The sequence below is a fragment of the Biomphalaria glabrata genome, chromosome 17 (genome assembly GCF_947242115.1).
Source record: "Biomphalaria glabrata chromosome 17, xgBioGlab47.1, whole genome shotgun sequence".
Taxonomy (NCBI): domain Eukaryota; kingdom Metazoa; phylum Mollusca; class Gastropoda; family Planorbidae; genus Biomphalaria; species Biomphalaria glabrata.
The window spans coordinates 1,321,644-1,346,264 of record NC_074727.1 but is presented as its reverse complement, the minus strand read 5'-3'; the positions used below and the strand labels follow the sequence as shown (position 1 = coordinate 1,346,264).

Sequence of the window (24,621 nt, the reverse complement as noted above, 5' to 3'; positions counted from 1 at the left end):
AGGCACGGCGTCTTACCCAAACTGCAAGGTCACACTTTTTGGCATTTTTGAGAGTAACAGTAATAACCATCTTTTACTATCCATAAGGAAATTGATCTTACAATTTGGGCATTACACCAAACAGAACATTAGAACTATAGAAAACCAAATTTACACCGGACTGACCCATAATTTGCATGTGAAACGTTTATACCAGTTTAATTATATTTAATGCTCTGATTGCCAGGGGGAACAAAAGAGTGTTTGTGTCTGTTTGTCTTTTCTATCGGTGCCTTGTATCTCTTTTCTATGTTGTGTCTTTTGTATTTATGTGTATGTTTCTGTTGTGTTGTCTTTATATGAGAAAAAGAGTCCTTGTAATCACAACAAATTTCAATAAGGATCAATAAAGAAGTCTTCATCTAAGTCTAATCGCAAAATCCTGACTCAATAAGTGTGATTTTTTTATTTCTAAAATCTTCTAAGCTTTTTTATGGATGTTTTTTTCTCAAACAGCGGCCCAAATAATTGATTTATTCTCATATATAAACAACCCTAGATACACCTTTAGTAGCAATTAAGTACTGTGCGTGTATGAGGGGGGGGGGCACAAGAAAACAAATTGGCGACAGAAGGAGAGACAATTTTAGATTTTAGTACATACTTTGGTTATGGGTTAGATTTTACTGCACACTGCATCACAGATAAACCAAGGTAAATATTAAGCTTAAATTTGGTCTCGCGATTCTCTTTTATGTAAAAAGAAACAAACCAAAAAAAAAACAGTAGAAATAATGAGCAGACGGAGAGATCGTGTGTGTGTGTGTGTTTACATATTTGGATGACAGATAGAGTGTGTGAGTCTGTGTGTGTGTGTGTGTATATATTGGGATGGCAGAGTGCGTGTGTGTTTACATCTGGAGATGGCTGAGTGTGTGCGTATATCCTAAGATGTCAGTATAGAAAGAGAGGTGGATGACAGGGGAAAATTCTGGTCAGACAGGTCAGTGGCCAGACAGGTCAGTGGTCATGCAGGTCTATGGTCAGTCGAGAAGAGTTTGGAATCTGCAAGACTATCACTGTATTGCTGACTTAGCGCTCCTTGCGCGTGTGTGTGTATATAGATCTAAATAAGTGTGTACTATTGATGAGCTTGTGTGTGAGTGTTTGGTAAAACTCTCGGCTTCTGAACCGGGATGCCGGGTTCGAATCCTGGTGAAGACTAGGATTTTTACTTTCGGGATCTTTAGGACACCTCTAAGTTCACCCAACTCTAATGAGTACCTGGCATTAGTTTGGGGAAAAGTAAAGGCGGTTGATCGTTGTGCTGGCCACATGACACCCTGGATAACAGGGGGCCATAGAAACATTCGCGTTATTAGCGCGACCGCTATCAACTTCACTTCTAACTTCCGGAATTTCTAGAGTCCCACCCATCCACAACTTTTTTTCTGTCCAACTTTTTAAACCCTTGAAAAGTGAAAGCTAATCGGAATTTAAACAAAAAAAATTAATTTGAAAATAAATAAATAAATATATATATATATATATAAAGGAATACTTTAACTTCCTGGGAAAAAAATAGATTTCTAGTGACCTAGTGCAATCATATATTACATTGCGGTTTGCGCGCCGGATTGTCTTTCAGACTTATATAATTATCAATGGTCCCGGGTTCAAATTCAAACCCTGCCCATTCCTATCCCCACTTGTCCTGCGGGAGGTTTGGACTAGGAAGTAAACTATCTTCAACTCTGAAGGAACATCCGAAACATGTAAAACAGTTTACAGCAAACATGCTCTAATAATACTATGGATGCATGAGTACTTATACGAATTTAGGATGGCTGCCTGGTCGTGCGGTTTGCGCGCTGGACTGTCGTTCAGATTTATCGATGGTCCAGGGTTCAAACCCTGCCCGCTCCCATCCCCCGTCGTCCTGCGGGAGGTTTGGACTAGGAAGTAGGCTAATTATCTTCAACTCTGAAGGAACATCCGAAACATGTAAAACACTGAACAAACAAACATATCGAAGAATAGCATTTTAGTTTTATGTTTTTGTTTGATTTGTAAAAATATTGCTTTTAATAAATTCGAATGCTTTGATTTACTTTCAAGTTTCGTCATTATTCATATTCGGATCCCATGATAATTTTTCAATTACTGATGACCTGGAACTGTAATTTATAAGATAAGACTTACCTTTTCCTTTGATAGTTGATTGTCAGTAAAAGTACACATCTATATAAAATACCAATATTTTAAAGTATTTTTGTCAGCTTACATGATAATCCTAGCTGGTGACGCTAAAGATAGTTTTTTTATCATTATTATTTTCCTATTTCTTATTGGTTAACTATATATATAAACTTAGTGCTTGCTCAGCGATCAAACGATCGGCGTGACTCAGTTGCCCCAAAAAGATAATATTTGACGACATTGAAGATTTATTTATTTTTCGTCATGCCAATGAACTTTGAACTCTTGCGCAACACAATGCTCGTCTAGTGAAAGATCAACACGGATTGCATGGGGCTAGGCGTCCAACCGAATCTAGGTCACGGTTCGTTGTTATGCAAGAGATCACTTGATATGAATCTATTTATACTTTGTCACCCATTTACGTTGAGATCAATAGGCCTACACAGTCTGACTGACTAATGAGTCAAGTTAAAGCAAAATGTATATGACAGTACCACGAAACTGGTGTTAAAAGGTTTAATCAGTTACTAAATTAAAAGAAACTATATTTACCAAGGACAGACAGTGTAAACAGGGCGCAGATTTTGCATCATTCGGGGCATTATAACTCAGGAAAATATTAAGACACTGGACCAGTTACAAAATAGAGCAGTGACATTCATAACAAACGAATATTCACATTTGACTAGAGTAACACCTTTAGTAAAATCACTAAAATTGGAAAGCCTTCAGGATATAAGACTTAAAAGTAAAGTAGCAATTATACATAAAACACTGAACCATAATCTTCAAATACAAAAAAACAAAGCCTAATAAAATACTCTGAAAGACACAAAGATAAAGGCACATTCCTTGTTACATATGCTAGGACAAATTTGTACAAATGCTCCTTCTTCCCTAGTGCTATTAGAGCATGGAATTGGTTGCCTGAGCCGGCCAGGAAAACCAATGACTTGGCAGAATTTAAGTCATTGGTTAGCATGCATGACTAGAATCACTAGATTGACCAACGAACACGCGTAGGACGTAATCATCTTCTTTTTTGAAGTAACGTCTGTATTTTATAAGATAAGATTGTATATATGCAGGCCTATATTAAATTAGACGTTGAAAACATTGAACGTTTAAGTGGAACTATTGTCTAATGACTCTAATAGGCTCTAATGTAAAACAAGCATATGTGTAAAGTAAAAAATCAATAAAGGTCAACAAGAATTAACATGAGAGAGTTTCTATTTTGTTGGAGAGCTTCACATTGGTTTGTATTTAGTGGGCCTCTATTTAAAACTCAAAGAAAAGCACTTTTTGGAGACAGGCGCAGAAGGCGGAAGGAAAACTTAAATAGACCGCCAGCGGACAACGGCTTTGTCTGCACGAAATGTGGGGAAATAAGCAGGCTCGCAACTGGGTTTGCTTAGCCATGTGAAACACTACAATCATCCTTAATCTTATGAATCGAAGACATATTGCTATTATTATATTGGCAGATAATTTATAAGCATCTCTAACGGTAGAATATGATAAGAAGATAAAAAAGCAGGTTTGAACTAATAAGATAAGGTAGAAATACAAGAAGAGTAGAACGGTATCAAGAGAAGCTAGAAAAATAAGAAGAGAAGGCAGAAATAAGAGAAGGTAATATGAAAAGAAGAGAAGGTAGAATGAGGACCCAATAGCTCGGTATCACTATGTAAGCTACTCTGTATTCTGCTATGCAAACTACTATGTAAGCTACGCCCCGTTGATTCTTTATCAAGTCGTGTTCCCTACAAGCGATGCGGTGTCCCAGCTATTTCGCTTCTTGTAGCGTGACGTAATTAACTGTCTTACGCTAAAAGGCTATTAGATTATTTCCTGAACGACATAGCAGTGGAGTATCAAAGGACGGGCATGTGTAGCACCCCACCTTGCCCTCCCCCCTCCCTCGCGGTGCACCGTAGCGCCAAAGTGGCTAGCCTATCAAACCATTACATTCAAATGATATATTTCTATCGCAACTTTGATTCCATTTTACATACACCCTATATTGCTTATTGCTGACACTTTTAATGCAAATCTTTAAGGCTCCTCCTGTCTTGGAAGACAATTGATGCGCCCAGATGAGTCACTGGTTTGCTTTAGTCTTGAGACGGGGCAGCTATGTACTGCGAAATAATTGGGAGATAAGGGGCGCAGGCTTTGCTCCCCCGGCGCCTGGCACCTTCGTTACACCACTCTGCGACCTAGACATATATATGATTAGGGTTATAGATCTGGCTAAGTCTAGGGAATTGTATATTTATTTATATGTGTGTTTGTGCTTGTAAGTGTGTGTGTGTGACATCGTTGCCCTTACTGTAACCAAAAACTGTCGGTGTGGAGTAGCGCAGTGTTTCTCAACTTTTGGTCCGCGGACCCTTGAGACGGCCAAAGGGTGTCCGCAGAAAGATGAATATTGTCTAGATGTGCGGATAGAGACACTACAAAAAATAACTTACCGATTCCCCCCGAACACAGTAATCTCCTCTGACTCCAGACTTCTCACCGAAACACTATCCAAAAGTAATGAGTCAATAATCCCGGTACAAGAAATACTTTTACAATACTCCAACTCGAATTCACATCCACTGATCTACAAATACAAAAAAGAAAACAATCCTCAATCTCTCAATCGAGAAAATCCAAACACATGTGCCGCAACACACTTCAGAGGTCATTTTACGCTCTCCTGCGTAAACAAAAATCTCGCGCTAGTTCACACGTGGAAAAAATTGTTAGTAAGGTGGAAACAGATTTACAACACTATTGTATATTATCAAAATAATTTCTTCGCTTAGAGACAGTTTATCAAGTCGGATAATTTGGGTAATCAATTCGCCCCTCAATATTAATAATATGTCTATTACGAGCTATTCTCTGACGACCTAAACCAAAGATTTGAAAACATTCTTCACTTGGATATTCCCGACTGGATACTGAACCCTTTTTGTGCGTGGGCAAGCTGAGATCCAAATCCATACCAGGAGCAGATTGGTGAAATATCCACAAACGAGGAACTTGAACCAATGTTTGAACAAGGAGACCACAGATTTTGTTTCCAAATGTATATCCTGCATTAAGGGCTATTGTAGAAGTTGTGTACCGATTTCCCCGTCTTCTTATTTGGTGGCTGAGTGGTAAAGCGCTTGGCTTCTGAACAGGGGGGTCCCGGGTTCGAATCCTGATGAAGACTGGGATTTTTTAATTTCGGGATATTTGGGCGCCTCTGAGTACACCCAGCTATAATAGGTGCCTGATATTAGTTGGGGATAGGTAAAGGCGGTTGGTCGTTGTGCTGGCCACATGACACCCTCGTAAACCGTAGGCCAGAGAATCAGATGACCTTTACATCATCTGCCCTAAATACCAACAGGTCTGAAAGGGGAACTTTACTTTTTACGTTATTTGATAAAGTGCGGTTACATTGCCGTACAGAACCTCATCACGAATATACAAGAAATTGGCAAGAAATTTTTGGTCGTTGAGCCTGGGCATAAATACACTCATAAAATCTCACCCAAGTCGTTCATTTTAATTTGAAGGAGGCCAATGATGAGTCTCAGTAAACAAGTGATAGTCTCAGTAAACAAAAGTGATGGTCTCAGTAAACAAAAGTGATGGTCTCAGTAAACAAAAGTGATGGTCTCAGTAAACAAAAGTGATGGTCTCAGTAAACAAAAGTGATGGTCTCAGTAAACAAAAGTGATAGTCACAGTAAACAAAAGTGATAGTCTCAGTAAACAAAAGTTATAGTCACAGTAAACAAAAGTGATAGTCTCAGTAAACAAAAGTGATAGTCTCAGTAAACAAAAGTGATAGTCTCAGTAGACAAAAGTTATAGTCTCACAGTAAACAAAAGTGATAGTCTCAGTAAACAAAAGTTATAGTCTCACAGTAAACAAAAGTTATAGTCGCAGTGGCGTAGCTAGGCTGGGGGGGGGGGGGGTAGGAGAGGAGAGAATTTGAAAATCCCCCGTGCACCACTTGAGGGGGACACTCAAATGAGTTGGGGGGGGGGGGGGGTTACATTAAAAATTAAATATTACGCAAAATGAGGTCAAGCCCCCCCCCCCACCAGGCCTCAAAACGATGAAAAATTCATCTCTGCTTTTGTTTGGTCTGTCATTGAACCAGAGGGAAAAGTTTATTCTTTGAGGTCTTGAATGAGAAATTGTCCCTTTCCAAAACATTTAAATCAATTAGAGAATCATTCAACAGTATCAGTTAATTCATGTTCATATTGAACCATATCTTTATAACTAGTCTTCCCTAGCGCTATTAGAGCATGGAATGGGTTGCCTGAGCTAGCCAGGAAAACCAGTGACTTGGCAGAATTTATGTCATTGGTGAACGTAATCATGTTCTTTTTGGAAGTAACGTCTGTATAATATAAGATAAGATAAGATAGTCTATCAGTTCATTGAATGCGTATGAATATTAACAAAGTAATAGTAATAACATTAAGAAATCTCCGTAGCCTGTGGTATCACGTGACATCGTGTCATTGGTCGGACTAACACTACAATAGTATCGGCAACACGTCGACGCGTTCACATCCCTTCTGTTTGTCTCCACGGCGATAGGGTTGTAGTTGTTGATAGTATTGTAGTTCATAGTTTCTGATAGTCCTGCTGAAAATATTGAAACCTGCCTTTTTATCCGCCTTAGCGAACCACTTCGGCAGCCGATTTTGTGTTTCCATACAAAGTGTCTTTTGTAATTTTTTTTACTTGGGTTCGTGAACAAGTTTTGACTATATAAAAGGGTACCCGGGTCAAAAACGTTTGAGAACCTCTTGAGTAGTGTATATAGTGGGCCTGTAGACTACCTTCTTTTAATGTTTACATCTATAACGCATCTTTAAAGTGCCTACAAGCAGTCAACCTCTAAATAGTTTTTTTTTTAAAGTAGTTTTCTTTAAGAGATCTGAACCTGTAGAAGGTCTATTATGACTTGGCCGTTTTGCATGAAGAGTATCAATGATATCATGTTATACGTCGGTCACGAGAAAATGAATGTCGCAAAACTGTAACAATCACGACTGTCGTACATAGTACAAGTCATGACAGTTTGTCATTCTTACGAGTCAATCTCACATGTCTTTCTTCCTGTCAGTATCACAAGAGTTTGACCTCTTCTCTTTCTAACGGTTGAAATCTAACCGTAAGAGGGGGGGGGGGGGTGGGCGTGGGGGAAGGCAAGAAGTGGGGAATTTTCCCACACGATTTTCATTCACGAAAAGGTATCAATGACTTGCTCGTAGTTGGCCCTACTATCTGAGGGCGAGACAGCCTTGACACCGCATGCGTCAATGTTTGTGTGTGTGTGTGTGTGTTCTATGTGTGATATTGGTGTGTGCTTATTGTGGGCATGTAAAAGAGTCCCCTTAAGGCGTAGCATATTAGCAATGCATGACGCTTTGTTGGTTCTAGCATTAGATCTGACTGTTCATTATTAGGCAACACTTTCAATGATATCTGCTACCCGCCTCTCCTTTTCCGCGTTTATTGGAAGGCACCCTTCCCACCAAATTAAAATTTAAAAAAAATTCGTCCACCCCCTCTCTATTGTGAAAGCTTTGTATCTGACAAGTAATTTGAAAATAACTAAATCTGTATTTTTGGTGCTCTGTGAGACAAGACAAAAGGAGGATATGGTCCCCGTGAAACAAGGAGGGATAGTCCACGTGACACAAGGAGGGGATAGTCAACGTGACACAAGGAGGGGATAGTCCACGTGGCACATGGAGGGGATAGCCTTCATGTTGGGAGAAGGGGATAATCCCCGTGACACAATATATACAGTGTGTTTTTTTTTTATAAAAAAAAAAATAGGTGCCGGTATTCAGTGATTAGATGCATGTACTCAGTGATGGATTGCCTAACTTTTAACAACTAATATATTAATAATTAACGTTAAAATACAAGAAAAGTAATAACAGCGAGTACCGTCACAATATATATATATAGTTACGATTCTCTCCTAATCAGGCCTTCTGTAAACACTGCTAAACACACAACAACACATCAACACATCAAGAACTTGACAACAAGAGCTCTAAATAATCTGGTACTTTAATAATGAGTGAATAAGTAGAAGACAGTCAATACTAGACTATTGGCTACACATCAACAGCTAAAATGTTACATTGTACATCACCGTAAACAACTATCTCTTCCTGGCAGGGCCGGCCTTAGGGCAATGCAACCTATAGGCCCCGCGCTAACTCTAGTTGTAAATTATTAAATTTAACCATTTTGACTTATAACAGGGTTCCAGCGACCTCCTGATTTTCCAGGAGCTCCTGGAAATCTCCTGAAATTGCAAAGTACACGAATAAAGTCAGGAATACTCATAAAACTGCCTGAAATTTGGGGTTTCAATCAATATGAAAAACACCAATCCTACCAGCGATTTAAAAAAAAAAAGACATTGTCAGCTTTCGTTTAATAAAAATGTAATAATAAGGCGAATTTTGACCAAACCAGTAAGGTCCAATACTTTAGTAATGTATTAGTGAATGGCATATAAATATAGATCTAAATCTATCTCGATCTCATAAATAAAAAAAAAATAGATATTTTGCTAGTCGATAGTAAATGTAAAAGGCAGATCTGAATGTTATCTGCTTTTTGTTGGAAAACTACCTTCTTTTGTAGATAGCTCGTTAAGTTAATTAGATTGTGATTTTGCACCTAATAAGTATGAATAAAATGCAAAGACGAATTTAGTTTCTAATAAAAAGTCTTAATTTTCACTTATTAACCTTATCCCTATCCAGACTAGGCCCCGCCCTATCCGTTTCGCATAGGGCCCCGCTATCTGTAGGGCCGGCCCCGCTTCCTGGACTCGTACATAACACTTGAGGACTCGACCAGGACCGACTTCATGGCAGACTAACAGTCCCGGTCTCGAACTGCACTGCCTTACACACACTGTGTCTCTCGTCCACGCAGGCTTATCATCAGATGACCACAGCAGTAGTCATATTAGCGTGCAAAGTTCATGCCAGTACCGTCCCTTGCCCTTCGATGTAGCACGCTATATTGCTGGCCTGTGTCACAAATGTCAGGTGATCAAACACAGTTAACCCTATCGAGCCGCCAATAGGGTTATAACAATATATATATATATATATATATATATATATATATATATATATATATATATATATATATATATATATATATATATATACAGGACATAGAAGAGAGCACCTGGTTGCATGCGGCGTCGGAACGAGACAACTGGAGGTCACTCACGAAGGCCGCGGGATACACATTTGAGTCGAAAAAAGAAAATCTGCTGCCGAGGACAAACGCAGACGGCGTAAAGAAAATCTAAATCGACCACCTGCGGACAATGGCTATCCTTGCAAAATATGTAGGTCACAGCTGGGGCTGCGCACCAACGGGAAATACTGCATTCCTCACTAATCTTCGAAATCGAAGACAAGCCTTATAATATATACATATATATATATATATATAGGGGACCTGTTCTGTTCACGTCAAGTAGGGGCATGTTCTGTTCACGTCAAGTTGGGGGCCTGTTCTGTCCACGTCAAGTAGGGGTTGTTCTGTTCACGTCAAGTAGGGGCTGTTCTGTTCACGTCAAGTAGCGGTCTGTTCAGTTCACGTCAAGTAGAGGCCTGTTCTGTTCACGTCAAGTAGAGATCTGTTCTGTTCACGTCAAGAAGGGGGCCTGTTCTGTTCACATCAAGTAGGGGCTGTTCTGTTCACGTCAAGAAGGGGGCCTGTTCCGTTCACGTCAAGTAGGGGGCCTGTTATCTTCACGTCAAGTAGGGGCCTGTTCTGTTCACGTCAAGAAGGGGGCCTGTTCTCTTCACGTCAAGTAGGGGCCTGTTATGTTCACGTCAAGTAGGGGCCTGTTCTGTTCACGTCAAGAAGGGGGGGCCTGTTCCGTTCACGTCAAGTAGGGGGCCTGTTCCGTTCACGTCAAGTAGGGGGCCTGTTATCTTCACGGCAACCAGGGGGCATGTTCTGTTCACGCAATAGACATTGATAACACAATGGAACGTTAGTAGTAAGAAAAGTTCCGTGCTGACGTCAGAAGGTCAATCTCGATGATCAATGATCAGTCTTCTGGTCGTCTTTAAAAAAAACAACACTTTTTGAATCGTTTTTTTTTTTTTTGTAACAGCACCCCCCCCCCCAAACACACACATACATTTCCCTAGTGACGCCACTGGGTGGTTTTAAAAAACGTACTGTTTGTCAATACTTCCTTCTGTGCTACTGTATTTATTGATTTGTGTCCGTATTATGAAAACCTCCAATTGAATTCAATTAGTCGAATCAATAAAATACTATTATTAACTTTGAACAGGTTGGAAAGTTCAGATAACCAGGTCATTGAATGTCCCGATGCCGTCACTGTGGAGAGAACGTCGAAACAGTGTCGCACGTCTTGTACGAGTGTCCCCAGCTCCGAGAGCTAAGGGGGGGACCTGTCTGAGCAGTCACTCGACTTGTATGGTAGCTATGAGGCTCTACGCCGGACGGCTAAGTTTCTTGCCAGAGCACTACGGGAGGACTAGTCCTTCCTGCTCTGATTTTTCAATAGGAGTTTCATCTCAGGTCATTAAATGAATTGGAATAACAACTGGTGGAATAGGCAACTCGTTTTGGATATGTCACGGCAATATATAGATTGCAGTCGACCACATTCTAGATGTGGCCTAATTAATCTTATCTTAGCCAGTCCCCCCCCCTTCCACCTTTTTTTGTTTGTTATGGAGTGTTTGTGTGTTTGTGTTTCTACGGTGACGGTGGGAAAAGGTCAGCGATTGGTTGTGAATGATGCAACGTTGGTGGTATTGTCGTCATTGGTCTTAGGACAAATAACTCCAGAACGCTAGGCCGAAAGGTTGTGTTATTGAAGTGAGTTAGAGTTTCTTTAAAAAAAATATTATTACTTAACTCTTTCTCTCCTAATCGACGATCCCATCGTTGATTTTGACCTCATTAAATTCATTTAAAATTTAATTTTATAACCTTGACTTTGTGTTGTATAAAAAGAGCACGCATCCCCCTTTTAATTCTATACCAAAATACAACATTTTCTGATAACAAACAACAAAGCTATGGAAGCTTAATCATAACAGGGGAGTGAAATAGTAATGAGCTAAAAGAAGAACTCATTCAAAGGGTTGAAAATAATAACGGAGAGAAAGAGTTAAGTCTAGTACATTTATTTCTATCTCATATCAGCTTGATTTTGTCTATATTATAATAAAAGTTATAATTAGTATTTTTCACAAGTTTTACAAGTTTAAATATAATACGCCCACCAGCGATTTAGCTGTCTACCAGCAGTTTGGTGCTAGAAGACAACGTCTGCCAATAATATGGCTCCTTCTGTCTCGGAAGACGATGGATGCGCCCAGACGAGTCACTGGCTTTGGTTACGTCTTGAGATGGGGGCAGAATCTGGAGTGGCTGATCAAGCCAATTCCGTAGAGGCAGAGTTTGCCACAGTTCGTGCATGTATATGCATCTGTCCTAGGGCTAGCTGACAGGGCAGCTTTCTTTTTCTTTCTCTTGGCTGACGCCAATAAACCCCCCCCCACACACACACACACACACACACCAAACTATACAAATGTGATAACATAACAAAAAATATTAGAAAATCTTCAGATTGAAGCCTCTAGGAGACGTCCCTTTTATTTATTTTTTTTTTGAGGGGGGGGGGAGGAGGGGTTGTTCCAAACCAATGACTTGAGAACCATTAATTGTAACCATGAAGGAAGCTTTACTCACTAGATCCGTGACAGCACGACATGGTGACTTTATCAATACACATACGAGACACTGCAAAAGGGAGATCACCCCTTCCGTTGGCGGAATCGAAGGCTGGATGACCTATTTCAGTCGAGTCATCGTGATAGGGCCAAATATCTATATGTCAGCGCTATTGACTACACATTCAAGAAGCTGTTATTATTGGTCATGATGTCACAGATATATATAGAAATGTATTCGGGGGGGGGGGCACGAAGAATGGTTAGGGCAAAGAAAAGCTGGACAGCGTCAAAGAATGGACCGGCCTCTCTCTTGGTATCCTGCAGCTGACCGGAAAAAAGTGGAGGGATTTGTTACGAGAACTGTCACAGCACCTTACAACGAAAGTCAGTGCATAGATGATGATGATGATGATGATGATGAACTAAATAATATTATAGCTCCTCCTTCGTGATCGAAGATGAGCACATTTCTCCTTTCCTATGGCCTCGAAGGTGACTGTAAAGTCCAATCCTCGCTTTAAAAAGTAAAATAAAAATAATATTAACTCTTTCTCTCCGTAATTATTCACCACATTCTGGTGGAATCAACATTGGTATAGTCAGTTAGGAGAGAAAGAGTTAATGACTCCATAGACCCATGCCTCTAACAGTAACCTTGCAAATGCTTTTAATTCCCTAGAGCATGGAATGGGTTGCCTGAGTCAGCCAGGAAAACCAGTGACTTGGCAGAATTTAAGTCATTGGTTAACACGCATGACTAGATGCATGACGCGTACGACGTAATCATCTTAGTTTTTGAAGTAACGTTTGTATTTTATAAGATAAGAAGATTATTATGCGAAGAATAAGAAACCCATTAACCATATCATAGACACACAGAAGACAAATCTTGAGACGATTTCGGTTGGTAGAATTCACTGAAACTTCCGCGTCACGTGTTTGTAATTAGCACGCGTTGTTAGAGATGAACACGAGAATAAGAAATAGATTTCATCAAAGAACGTAAAACATTCAAATATAACGAACCAAATAAGTTTCTGATTTAGAGCACATAAATTTCACTCTGATTTGATTTCTTATAATGGGGTAGAGGTATTTATAATTAATACATTTTGTCTTATACAGGCCTTGTCTAATATATTTTTTAAAAAGGCATGTAAGTCTAATTAAAACTTTACAATACGGTGATTTAAAAATCAATGTAGCCTACTCTAACAGCAAAGGGTCGACTACATCATGCAAATTAATAACAAATAGAATAATAAATAAACTTAAAATTAAATGAAGTCATAAAGATGTGTTTGTTAAATTTAAATGGATTTAATTAAATATTTCTGCTATTCAACTTTCCTTCAATATTCGCTACATAGCGCCCAGAAGTCTGTTCTGGAAAGAAAAAAAACCCGGCGAAGTAGCGAATCCGCGAAAGATGAACCTCGAAGCAGTAAGGGATTTCCTATCTACCTAATTACCTACCAAACAGTAATGGCCTATCTTACCTTAAAGGAGGGACCCAACTTAAGGCCGTTCCTTCGTAGAAGAAGATAATTACTTCCTAGGCGTATCCTTTATAACCAAATGGTGTTTTTTTTTTTCTTTACAAAAATAATTGTTTGATTCGTTGTATTTCAATAGCTTTCAAAATGTGACTGAAAAAAAAAATATTCCGTGTTGTTATTTTTTATTACGGTATATATTTTAAGGGGGAAAGGGGGGGGGGAGAGAGAAAAAATAGGGGGCGGGGCTAACCTTTATTAATTTATTATGTCAAAAGCTCGGCCAATTATCTTCACGCTGCTAATTAGAGGGCCTTGCCGTTCCTGGAATTTATTTTTATGTAATTAAAGACCAGGCTAAGAATGTGCGAGTATGTAAAAAAAAAAGTCTTTATAGTGTGAGTGTATGTGTGTGTCTGTGAGAGAGAAAGAGAGAGAGAGAAAGAGAGGGAGAAAAAAAGAGAGAGAGAGATAGAGAGATAGAGAAAGAGAGGGAGAGAGAGAAAGAGAGCGAGAGAGAAAAAAAGAGAGAGAGAAAAGAGAGAGAAAGAGAAAAAGATAGAGAAATAGAGAGAGAGAAGAAAGAGAAAAAGAGAGAGAAAGAGAGATAGAGAAAGAGAAATAGAGATAGAGAGAGGAAAAGAGAGAAAGAGAAAGAGAGAGAAAAAGAGAGAGAGAAAGAGAAAAAGATAGAGAAAGAGAGAGAGAAAGAGAGAGAAAGAGAGAAAGAGGGAGAGAAAGAGAGAGAGAAAGAGAGAGAGAGAAAGAGAAAGAAAGAGAGAGGGAAAGAGAGAGGGAGAGAAAGAGGGAGAGAAAGAGAGAGAGAAAGAGAGAGAGAAAGAGAGAGAGAGGAAGAGAGAGAGAGGGAGAGAAAGAGAGAGAAAGAGAGAGAGAGAGAAAGAGAGAGGGGAAGAGAGAGAAAGAGAGAGAGAGAGAGACTAGTACAATTATACAAACTTAGAACGTAATTAATGGTCTTCAGTTTTTTGATGGAAAGTCTGCCTCAAAAATAATAATCAAAAATATCATAAGAGCACGAACTGAGACTTGAACTCTCCATAATTATTCTTTATAAAAAAGTACGAACTTTCGTCTTACTCAAAAAAAAATAATATGAGACCAGAATTGACCGATTGGTAACACAAGCTATATAGTTTAGGCCCCTTCCCCAAATATTTAGCACTGACATATCTGGCAAATATAGGGCCCCGTATCTCAAAAATTTTAGGGCCTTTTGAAATACGGCATTGATTGAGACGACTTAAATATCAAAATGTCCAATTTAAAAAGTGTCTACTAAATGAAACCTTATAATGGACATATGAAAGTAACACATTGACACTACTTCCTTAGGCTCCATATTTTGTGACCTGTGGCGTGTTCAATAGCCCCATACGTCAAGTGTTCCACTGGGACTGTTTTCTAAGTACCCAGCCTTTCACCTCCACTGTCACCCAGCCTTTCAACTCCACTGTCACCCAGCCTTTCAACTCCACTGTCACCCAGCCTTTCACCTCCACTGTCACCCAGCCTTTCACCTCCACTTTCACAAGTACCCAGCTTTTCACCTCCACTGTCACAAGTTCCCAGCCTTTCATCTCCACTGTCACAAGTACCCAGCCTTTCACCTCCTCTGTCACAACTACCCAGCCTTTCACCTCCACTGTCACAAGTACCCAGCCTTTCATCTCCACTGTCACAAGTACCCAGCCTTTCATCTCCACTGTCACCCAGCCTTTCTCCTCCACTGTCACAAGTACCCAGCCTTTCACCTCCACTGTCACAAGTACCCAGCCTTTCACCTCCACTGTCACAAGTACCCAGCCTTTCACCTCCACTGTCACAAGTACCCAGCCTTTCACCTCCACTGTCACAAGTACCCAGCCTTTCACCTCCACTGTCACAAGTACCCAGCCTTTCACCTCCACTGGGACTAAGTACCCAACCTTTCACCTCCCCTGTCACAAGTACCCAGCCTTTCACCTCCACTGTCACAAGTACCCAGCCTTTCACCTCCACTGTCACAAGTACCCAGCCTTTCACCTCCACTGTCACCCAGCCTTTCACCTCCACTGTCACAAGTACCCAGCCTTTCACCTCCACTGTCACAAGTACCCAGCCTTTCACCTCCACTGTCACAAGTACCCAGCCTTTCACCTCCACTGTCACAAGTACCCAGCCTTTCACCTCCACTGTCACCCAGCCTTTCACCTCCACTGTCACAAGTACCCAGCCTTTCACCTCCACTGTCACAAGTACCCAGCCTTTCACCTCCACTGTCACAAGTACCCAGCCTTTCACCTCCACTGTCACCCAGCCTTTCACCTCCACTGTCACAAGTACCCAGCCTTTCACCTCCACTGTCACAAGTACCCAGCCTTTCACCTCCACTGTCACAAGTACCCAGCCTTTCACCTCCACTGTCACCCAGCCTTTCACCTCCACTGTCACAAGTACCCAGCCTTTCACCTCCACTGTCACCCAGCCTTTCACCTCCACTGGGACTAAGTACCCAACCTTTCACCTCCCCTGTCACAAGTACCCAGCCTTTCACCTCCACTGTCACAAGTACCCAGCCTTTCACCTCCTATGTCACAAGTACCCATCCTTTCACCTCCACTGTCACCCAGCCTTTCACCTCCACTGTCACAAGTACCCAACCTTTCACCTCCACTGGGACTAAGTACCCAGCCTTTCACCTCCACTGGGACTAAGTACCCAGCCTTTCACCTCCACTGGGACTAAGTACCCAGCCTTTCACCTCCACTGGGACTAAGTACCCAGCCTTTCACCTCCACTGTCACAAGTACCCAGCCTTTCACCTCCACTGGGACTAAGTACCCAGCCTTTCACCTCCACTGTCACAAGTACCCAGCCTTTCACCTCCACTGTCACAAGTACTCAGCCTTTCACCTCCACTGTCACAAGTACCCAGCCTTTCACCTCCACTGGGACTAAGTACCCAGCCTTTCACCTCCACTGGGACTAAGTACCCAGCCTTTCACCTCCACTGGGACTAAGTACCCAGCCTTTCACCTCCACTGTCACCCCTCCCACACGAACATACAAACTTTCAAATATTTTATCTATCAGTGTTTCTAAGACTTTATACAAAAAACAATGAGCCTTAATGTGTGTCGTCTGCCGCTAACACGTCGACGTCATTTTTTGTGTGTTTCCCACTGCTAACACGGTTTGCACGCTGGACTGTCGTTCAGATTTATCGATGGTCCCGGGTTCAAACCCTGCCCGCTCCCATCCCCCGTCGTCCTGCGGGAGGTTTGGACTAGGAAGTAAACTATCTTCAACTCTGAAGGAACATCCGAAACATGTCAAACATTTTACATTTTACGAACATACAAACTTTCAAATATTTAATCTATCAGTGTTTCTAAGACTTTATACAAAAAACAATGAGCCTTAATGTGTGTCGTCTAACACGTCGACCTCATCTTTTGTGTGTTTCTCACTGCTAACACACATACCCCCACGACACAGCAGTACGGATATTTAATATATCTCCACTATGTCTCTCTCTCTTTCTCTCTCTCACTCTCTCTCTCTCTCCACACACACACACACACACACACTGGTATACAAGTACATACATCCTAATTAGTTTCTGCTTACTCTGGTATTTTCCAAAGTGACTTCCTTCTTAAATTCAATACTCTATTCATTGCAACTGTCGTGAACTATATTGTCACCGGAAAATTAACGCTTATTATTATTATTATTATTATTATTATTACTATTATTTTGAAATTAGGATCTTATTCTCATTCTCTTGTTAGAATTAATCTGACTAAGTTATTAATTGTAATGTTTTTGGTTATTCAATAAAAACAACGCATCTCTTGCCTTCAAATTCCAGGATGGCTGCCTGGTCGTGCGGTTTGCGCGCTGGACTGTCGTTCGGATTTATCGACGGTCGAGGGCTCAAACCCTGCCCGCTCCCATCCCCCGTCGTCCTGCGGGAGGTTTGGACTAGGAAGTAAACTATCTTCAACTCTGAAGGAACATCCGAAACATGTCAAACATTTTACAAACAAAACAAATTTCCCCTTACCTTAGACATTAGGCTAAACGTAAACATACGGTGTATATATGATAGTACAGTGATGCCCAACTTGATTCGACATGTGGGCCATTTTACTTTCCGACACTCGTGTCGCGGGCCACATGGCCGAAAAGGTACAAAAATAAAATAAAACTGAACTGAAACAATTTTATTACAAACCTCTGGATCTAGTAGCCTGCTTACATTAATTAATGGGATATCTGAAATTTATCTTTTTTTTTTTTTTACGCGCCTCTACTTAAAATGCGAACACATTGTAGCTAGCTTACCAAACAATCCTTTTCTTCTTTTGTTTATCCTCCAATCTCTATGCGTAATTTAACAATCAATCAGACCAAGAAGGACGACATATTTGTTTTATAATGACGTGTATATGTTGTTCCTTTTTAAAACAGCCAAACTTTCTTTATAAATCAAATACGTTGGCTTATTATCATGTTTAAAAAAAAATTAAAGATCCGTTCAACTTTTCCTGGTAGATTCTAACTTCAGAGTTTCTTCGGGTGTTCGATTTCACAATGTACAAATACAAATCTTAAAAGGCCATTGTACCAATCCATCAGAGAAAAAGAGAGGCCCTAACGTACTTCAAGATACTTTTTCAACTTTAAAAAAAGAGGGGGGGATCGTCTACACTTTGTCGACGTTTCTGCGGGCCGGATGGAACCAAGTCGCGGGCCGTATCTGGCCCGCGGGCCGTATTTTGGGCATCACTGTGATATACGATTGAGTACGTCTAAGAAATAAAAAAAAAAATGGACTCAGTTTAAATTCCTAATACTGATAGCCCAAAGGCACAAATTCATATAACCCTAATCCTGCCTCTTTTTACCTGTTTAAAGAATGAGAACTGTGGCTAGATGTCCTCTTTCCCCCGGCCCTCATTCCATCCCCACAATTAATGTACATTGCACTCACAAACAATATAACACAAGATAATAATGAGAGTTAATGTAACACACCAACTCATGGGCATCCCCTGTTGGTCTTACAGACTACCTACGTTGTAGGCCTACATAAACTTCTAAGATGTTGCGGAACAACATAAATCGCTTATTAAAACTTGTTTTAAAAATCTTTTTTTTTTATTTGCACACGGACGGGCACACAGCACACGAAACTTTTGCTGTTTTTTTCCCCGAGGGAACAGCTAACAAAAGGGAACATAAACGTTTCTTCAGTATCAAAATATTTTACCGAATAAATTTCTAAATTTGGCGTTGAATAGAAACATTTCCAAGAAATGTACTATTAAGCTTATACCACGAAAAAATAAGACTGTCGACCAAATTAGGGTCTAATTTGATAACATAATGTGGCTTATTTATAAGGGAAAATTTTGGAAATTGTGCGTATCGTATTAATAGTCCACTATTTCATAACTCATTTAGTTCTGCAGCAATATCTTGTAATAATAAATATATAATTGAAAGACAAAAAAATGATTTATGTTTGTACATTTTCTGGTTTTGTAGGCGATGCATATGTTATTTATCAGTAGACTCTTAAATCAGGGCCACGCTTCACACAGGTCACAAGAAAAGTGTTATTATTATTATTTGCTGCGTCATTTTCCAAGAATCAGCGCACAAAGAACCGGCAGACGATCAAATGGGAATTCTAAAAACCAGGAGCTCCACTGTGTATTGATAACATGATTGTAAATCCTGGTACAACCAGTCAACATCCCTGTAGCTGAGTCTCATATCGGCTTTAATTAAAATGTTGTAAATTATTAATTCGCCAAATATGTTGTTGTTTTTTTTTCCCTTTCTTATATTTGGAAGAATTGGCTGTTCTGTTTAGCCACATAAATGACTTCTTTAATAGAAACATTTTTTGGACAGGAGATAGACAAGTCAAAGAGCAATCCGTAACAGTATTGATGACAGCAGACACAAAGGTTTATGTATACTGTCTGACAGTGTCTGACCTGTAAGGGCATGACAGACTGACTTGCTGTACGAATGGAGTGGTTGACGGCATGATTAGATTGTTTGTTTGTAAAATGTTTTACATGTTTCGGATGTTCCTTCAGAGTTGAAGATAGTTTACTTCCTAGTCCAAACCTCCCGCAGGACGACGGGGGATGGGAGCGGGCAGGATTTGAACCCTCGACCATCGATAAATCCGAACGACAGTCCAGCGCGCAAACCGCACGACCAGGCAGCCATCCTGATTGTTTGATTATATTTAATATAGTATGTGTTAAGAACATGTAGACTTGCCATCTTTTTTTTTAATTACATTCTAAACGACCACCCGATTCGTGGCTGAGTGATTAAGCGCTAGGCTTTCGAGCCTAAAGCCCTGGGTTCGAATCTCGGGGAAGACTTAGATTTTGAATTTCGGGATTTTAAAGCGATCCTGAGTCCACCCAACTCTAATGGGTACCTGACGTTAGTTGAGGAAAGTAAAGGCAGTTGGTCGTTGTGCTGGCCACATGACACCCTGCTCTTTAACCGTTAGTCAAAGAAACATTTGACCATAACATCCTCTGCCCTCAAGAACGCACGGCCTGAAAGGAGAATTTTTTTTTTTTACTTCAACGCCCATTTGGGCTTTTCTGCGGCAGCCTTCAGCGCTCCCCAAAGGTTCCAATCTAGCAATTGGGGCTTGTGGGAGGGGCGCAATTCTTCTCGTTTGAGAAACACTGATATAAAGGCTTGTTAGTTAATTGATAAAATTATTTCCTGTTAGGATGCTGTAACGATGGGTTAGAGTTTCTTCATATGACTTGCTGTGTGGTCAGCAGGCAAATGAAAGAAATCAACAAGAAACATTACTATTATTCAATTATCCCAGAAGCTAAAATAAAACTTACAAATACTGAACAAAAACTAAAAAAAAAAAAATACATATAGACCACACAGTGGATCAGCGAAATATAGTAAGGAAGGATAAGAACATTAAACACAAACTTGATTTCGTACTTTTCGAGAACCCAGACTCGGCCCCAACCTCAGCGACGCCCTTGGGCTAAGCAGTGAAATGGTTCTGAAATGACCTGAAAACCCATGACCTGGTGGATTTTTTTTTACAAAAATGAAATAAAAACTGATGTTAGAATGAATGTAGAAATGAATGTAAGAATTGATGTAAGGATGAATGTAGAAATGTAATAAAAACTGAATAATGATGTAAGAATCAATGTAAAAAAGGATGTAAAAACTGATGTAAGAATGAATGTAGAAATGAATGTAAGAATTGATACAAGGATTAATGTAGAAATGTAATAAGAACTGAATAATGATGTAAGAATGAATGTAGAAATGTAATAAGAACTGAATAATGATGTAAGAATGAATGTGGAAATGTAATAAGAACTGAATAATGATGTAGCCTAAGAATAAATGTAAAAAAGGAATGTAAGAACTGATGTAAGAATGAACGCAAGAATGTTTATTTGAAATGTAACATTTTCAAGAATTAACATTATTAGTGTGCTTGTGTGTAAGTTGTTTAGTTTCATATATGTAGGAAGTCTGTATGAGAACACACCAAACTAAAACGCAGGTTATAAACTATTAAAAGTCATTGAATGGATTTTAAATGTCATAAATGAAAATTCGATACCCAATGTTTAATAACTTCTCTTTCATTTTTAAACTGAATTTAATTGGGGGGGGGGGAACACTAGTAAATGGGAACGACACACATACACTCCTTTGATCGCCCCAATTAATGTGTGACCTGAAATTCACGCACGCACACATTCACGGATACCAATAATGTGTTGTCGCTATTTGAATGATAGTCGAAGTATGGTTTTGGTCCTATAAATATACATTGTATAGGACTAGGTTTTCTTCTTTTTTTTTAAATCTTTTTTTTAGGACTAGGCGTTCATTAAAAATGAACAATATTAATCTTGGCATCGTTACGTGAAGAAACAGTGCTTTGATTTTATATACTTTTGTTCATTTATCTCGTACTTGGTTGTTGCAATTTAGAATAAGAAGTTTATAATTATTTGTTTGTTCTTTCAGAAATGACAATTATTCAATTCAAGTCCAGACCTCCTGTAGGTTGGAAGGCTCCCCCAAAAAGGTCAACCCCCCCCCCCACGTCTCCCAAATGATGACACATTCCTAGCTACGCCACTGCTAGCTTCTCCACCTCTCCCCCTCTCCCCCTCTCCCCCTCTCTTTTTTTTTTTATTTTTTATTTCAACCAAAGCACAACTTTTTTTTAGAGATTTAGGCCTATCCGATTTTGTTTCGCAACTATCTGGTCAATTAGGGTTCAGAATACATTAAACCGGAGGCGCGGTGGCTGAGCGGTAAAGCGCTTGGCTTCCGAACCGGGGTCCGGGGTTCAAATACTTGGTGAAGACTGGGATATTTAAGTTCGCGATCTTCGGGCGCCTCAGAGTCCACCCAGCTCTAATGGGTACCTGACGTTAGTTGGGGAAAAAATAAAGGCGGTTGGTCGTTGTGCTGGCTATATGACACCCTCGTTAACCGTAGGCCACCGAAACAGATGACCTTTACATCATCTGCCCTATATGTCTGAAAGGGAAACTGTACTTTACTTTTACTATACATTAAACTAGAACTTCCAACAAGTAGCATTTGACACATTTTTTAAAAATAAATAAGTACTTTATAAAAACTACACATCTTAAGTGTTTATATGTGGCCAAAACAAACAACAAATATCCTGCTTTGAATAATGAATTGAATTATACCAGAAGCCAGTTTCAACGTTCTAAGTTACGTTACCACTACCAACATAACCTATATACAGGGCCGGTCTTAGGTCACAGTGGGCCCCGCGCTTTCATAGGTCCCGCGTTAATTCTATGCCAATTATTAAATTGCAAAATATATACGAAAAATTCCTGAAAATGTCCTGCATTTATTAAATCTTCTGAAAACTCATACAAATCTCCTGAAAAATTGACAAAATTGTTGGTGTCATTTATTACGGAAAACGCCAATCCTACGTGCGATTAAAAAAAAGGCATTGCCAGCTTTCATGTAGGCCTAATAAAATGTATTGATAGGACAAATTTTCACCTAAACGAAAAGTTCCAATACCTTATTTACTTTTATAAAAATATGCCATAGGTTGCAAGGTTCGTAAAGTAAAGTTAATTTGATCGCAATTTTGTACTTAGTAAAGAATGAATAAAATGCAAAGTCGAATTATTTTTTTTCTAATACAAAAATCTTAATTTTCACTTATTATCCTTATTCCCAGCCAGACTAGGCCCCGCGCAATCAATTTCGCATAGGGCGCCGTAATTGTTAGGACCGGCCCTGCCTATATAACTAGATATGAAAATGGGAAGTACTGCTAGCTATGGAAAGTCTCAAGAGGAATCTCTTAAAGGTCTCCCGCTCACTTTCTTGATAAAGCTGTGTTTTTAAATAAAGGGAGAAATATTTTCACTGAATTAGTGAAAAACAAAGACTAGAAACAGTGCACTAGTGAGACAACCGATTTATATAGCCACAAGACAAAGTTGGACCAAACCCGTCACATAGTTATGAAGATCTGATTTGACCAGTGGGCAGTACTACCAATCGTGTCCTTACCATTGGCCAGGAAATATATGACCACGCCTTTTTTTTTTAAACTTAATATCTTGTTATGCTTGTTTTAAATATTTCGCATGTTCCTTCAGAATCGAATATTATTAAATCATAGCCCAGATCACCCGCAGGTGATGGGCAGGGTTCGAACCCGGGACAATCGAGACGGTGGTTCATAGCGCATACTACACGACCCAAACAGGCATTTATTTACCCATTCCTTATCGTCATTGTTTGAAATTTAAATCTTAGTGAAGTGACAGGTCACAGGGAAACTTCACAACTGTAGAGAAATTCCACCAATAAATACAGATGATTGGATTTTAGATATGCTTTAATCAAGGGAAAAATATTTTAAAAATGGTAAAAGGTAAGACGAATATTCTTCATCTTATACTATTTAGCAATACTGTAGATTTCGATGTGACAGACCTACATCTATTACATAGATAATGAAAACTTACGTTGGTGGTAATAAATCTATTCGGTGTACGAAACAAGACTGATCCAAAGTTTACTCTGTTAATTGATTCGTTAGTTCACTCTGCACTTGATTATTGTGTCCAATATTTATACCAAACCGACGTCTGGTCTGTCAAGCTGGGGGAAATCGAAACTTATATTATTAGACTAGGTATTCGACTCCTTTACTCACCGATATTTTATTCTTAAACAAGGATTTAATGACATAGATTCTGTTTGCAGTGGTTAAAACAAAAAGAGAAACCACCTAAGACATGTTTGTTTTAGATTTAAATATCAAAATAATCAGATAAAATATTAAAAAGTAAATAGTTACACATTCTTAAATTATTTTTTTTAAAATATATAACATTTCAGCGATTCCCTGACAATTAGAAAACTTCTGACCGATTTTCTTGTTTCCGAGAAAAACAAAACACTAGTCGGTTAGGAAATGAGTTTCGGTATTAGAGAGTAAGATATTCGAAAAAAAAAAAAGGCAAATATTACGTCATGGTGTTTCAGTTCTAAGTTCCCAATAACGTTAAGGTACTTACGGAAACAGGCTTATAATAAAGCTTACACCTTTACAACATGCTGATTCAACAAATATTGGTCGTTTTAGGATCAACTTACAGTGACATTTGGTTTATAATGTTTTATCATCAGATATTTCTCGATGCCTGGCCTACTGGTGTCTCCCACTCAAGCTGACAGCTATCACTTGTAGTTCTAGTACCGGTAGTCAAAGCAGATGTAAGTTTTCTTATTTGAGTCACTTTTAACATCGCCAAGTAGACCGAAGGGGGGGAGTCCTCACTTGTGTTGCCTTCTAGGAAACTCAACAGGCTTTGAAAGTCTAAAAATAGCGCATGACGTACTCGGACTTTGGAAATCTCCGATGGAGGTCAATGAACTCATGGTTTCTAATCAAGCTTTTAATTATTTATTTTAAGCGTCATCAACACAGTAATAAATAATAATAAGAAGAAGAAGACTTTGTCTTCGAGTCCGAAGATAAATGAGGAATACAGTAAGACATAAACAGTAAGACATAAACAGTAAGACATAAAC

General features: G+C 39.4%; 1 protein-coding gene across 3 annotated transcripts in view; it reads right to left on the bottom strand.

Annotated features, from left to right (window-relative positions):
• LOC106073157 (uncharacterized) overlaps positions 1 to 23,685 on the bottom strand; it is a 38,882-nt gene extending 15,197 nt beyond the window's left edge. Inside the window, exons 1-3 of one of the 3 annotated variants that reach the window (XM_056015432.1) lie at positions 23,550 to 23,685; positions 13,468 to 13,617; positions 4,659 to 4,792 (exon numbers count right to left, since the gene is read on the bottom strand). The gene's annotated coding sequence lies outside the window, so the exon portion shown is untranslated. The remainder of the gene's footprint in view (positions 1 to 4,658; positions 4,793 to 13,467; positions 13,618 to 23,549) is intronic. The other 2 variants (XM_013233644.2, XM_056015433.1) reach the window with 2 other exon arrangements.
• Positions 23,686 to 24,621: the final 936 nt, after the last annotated feature.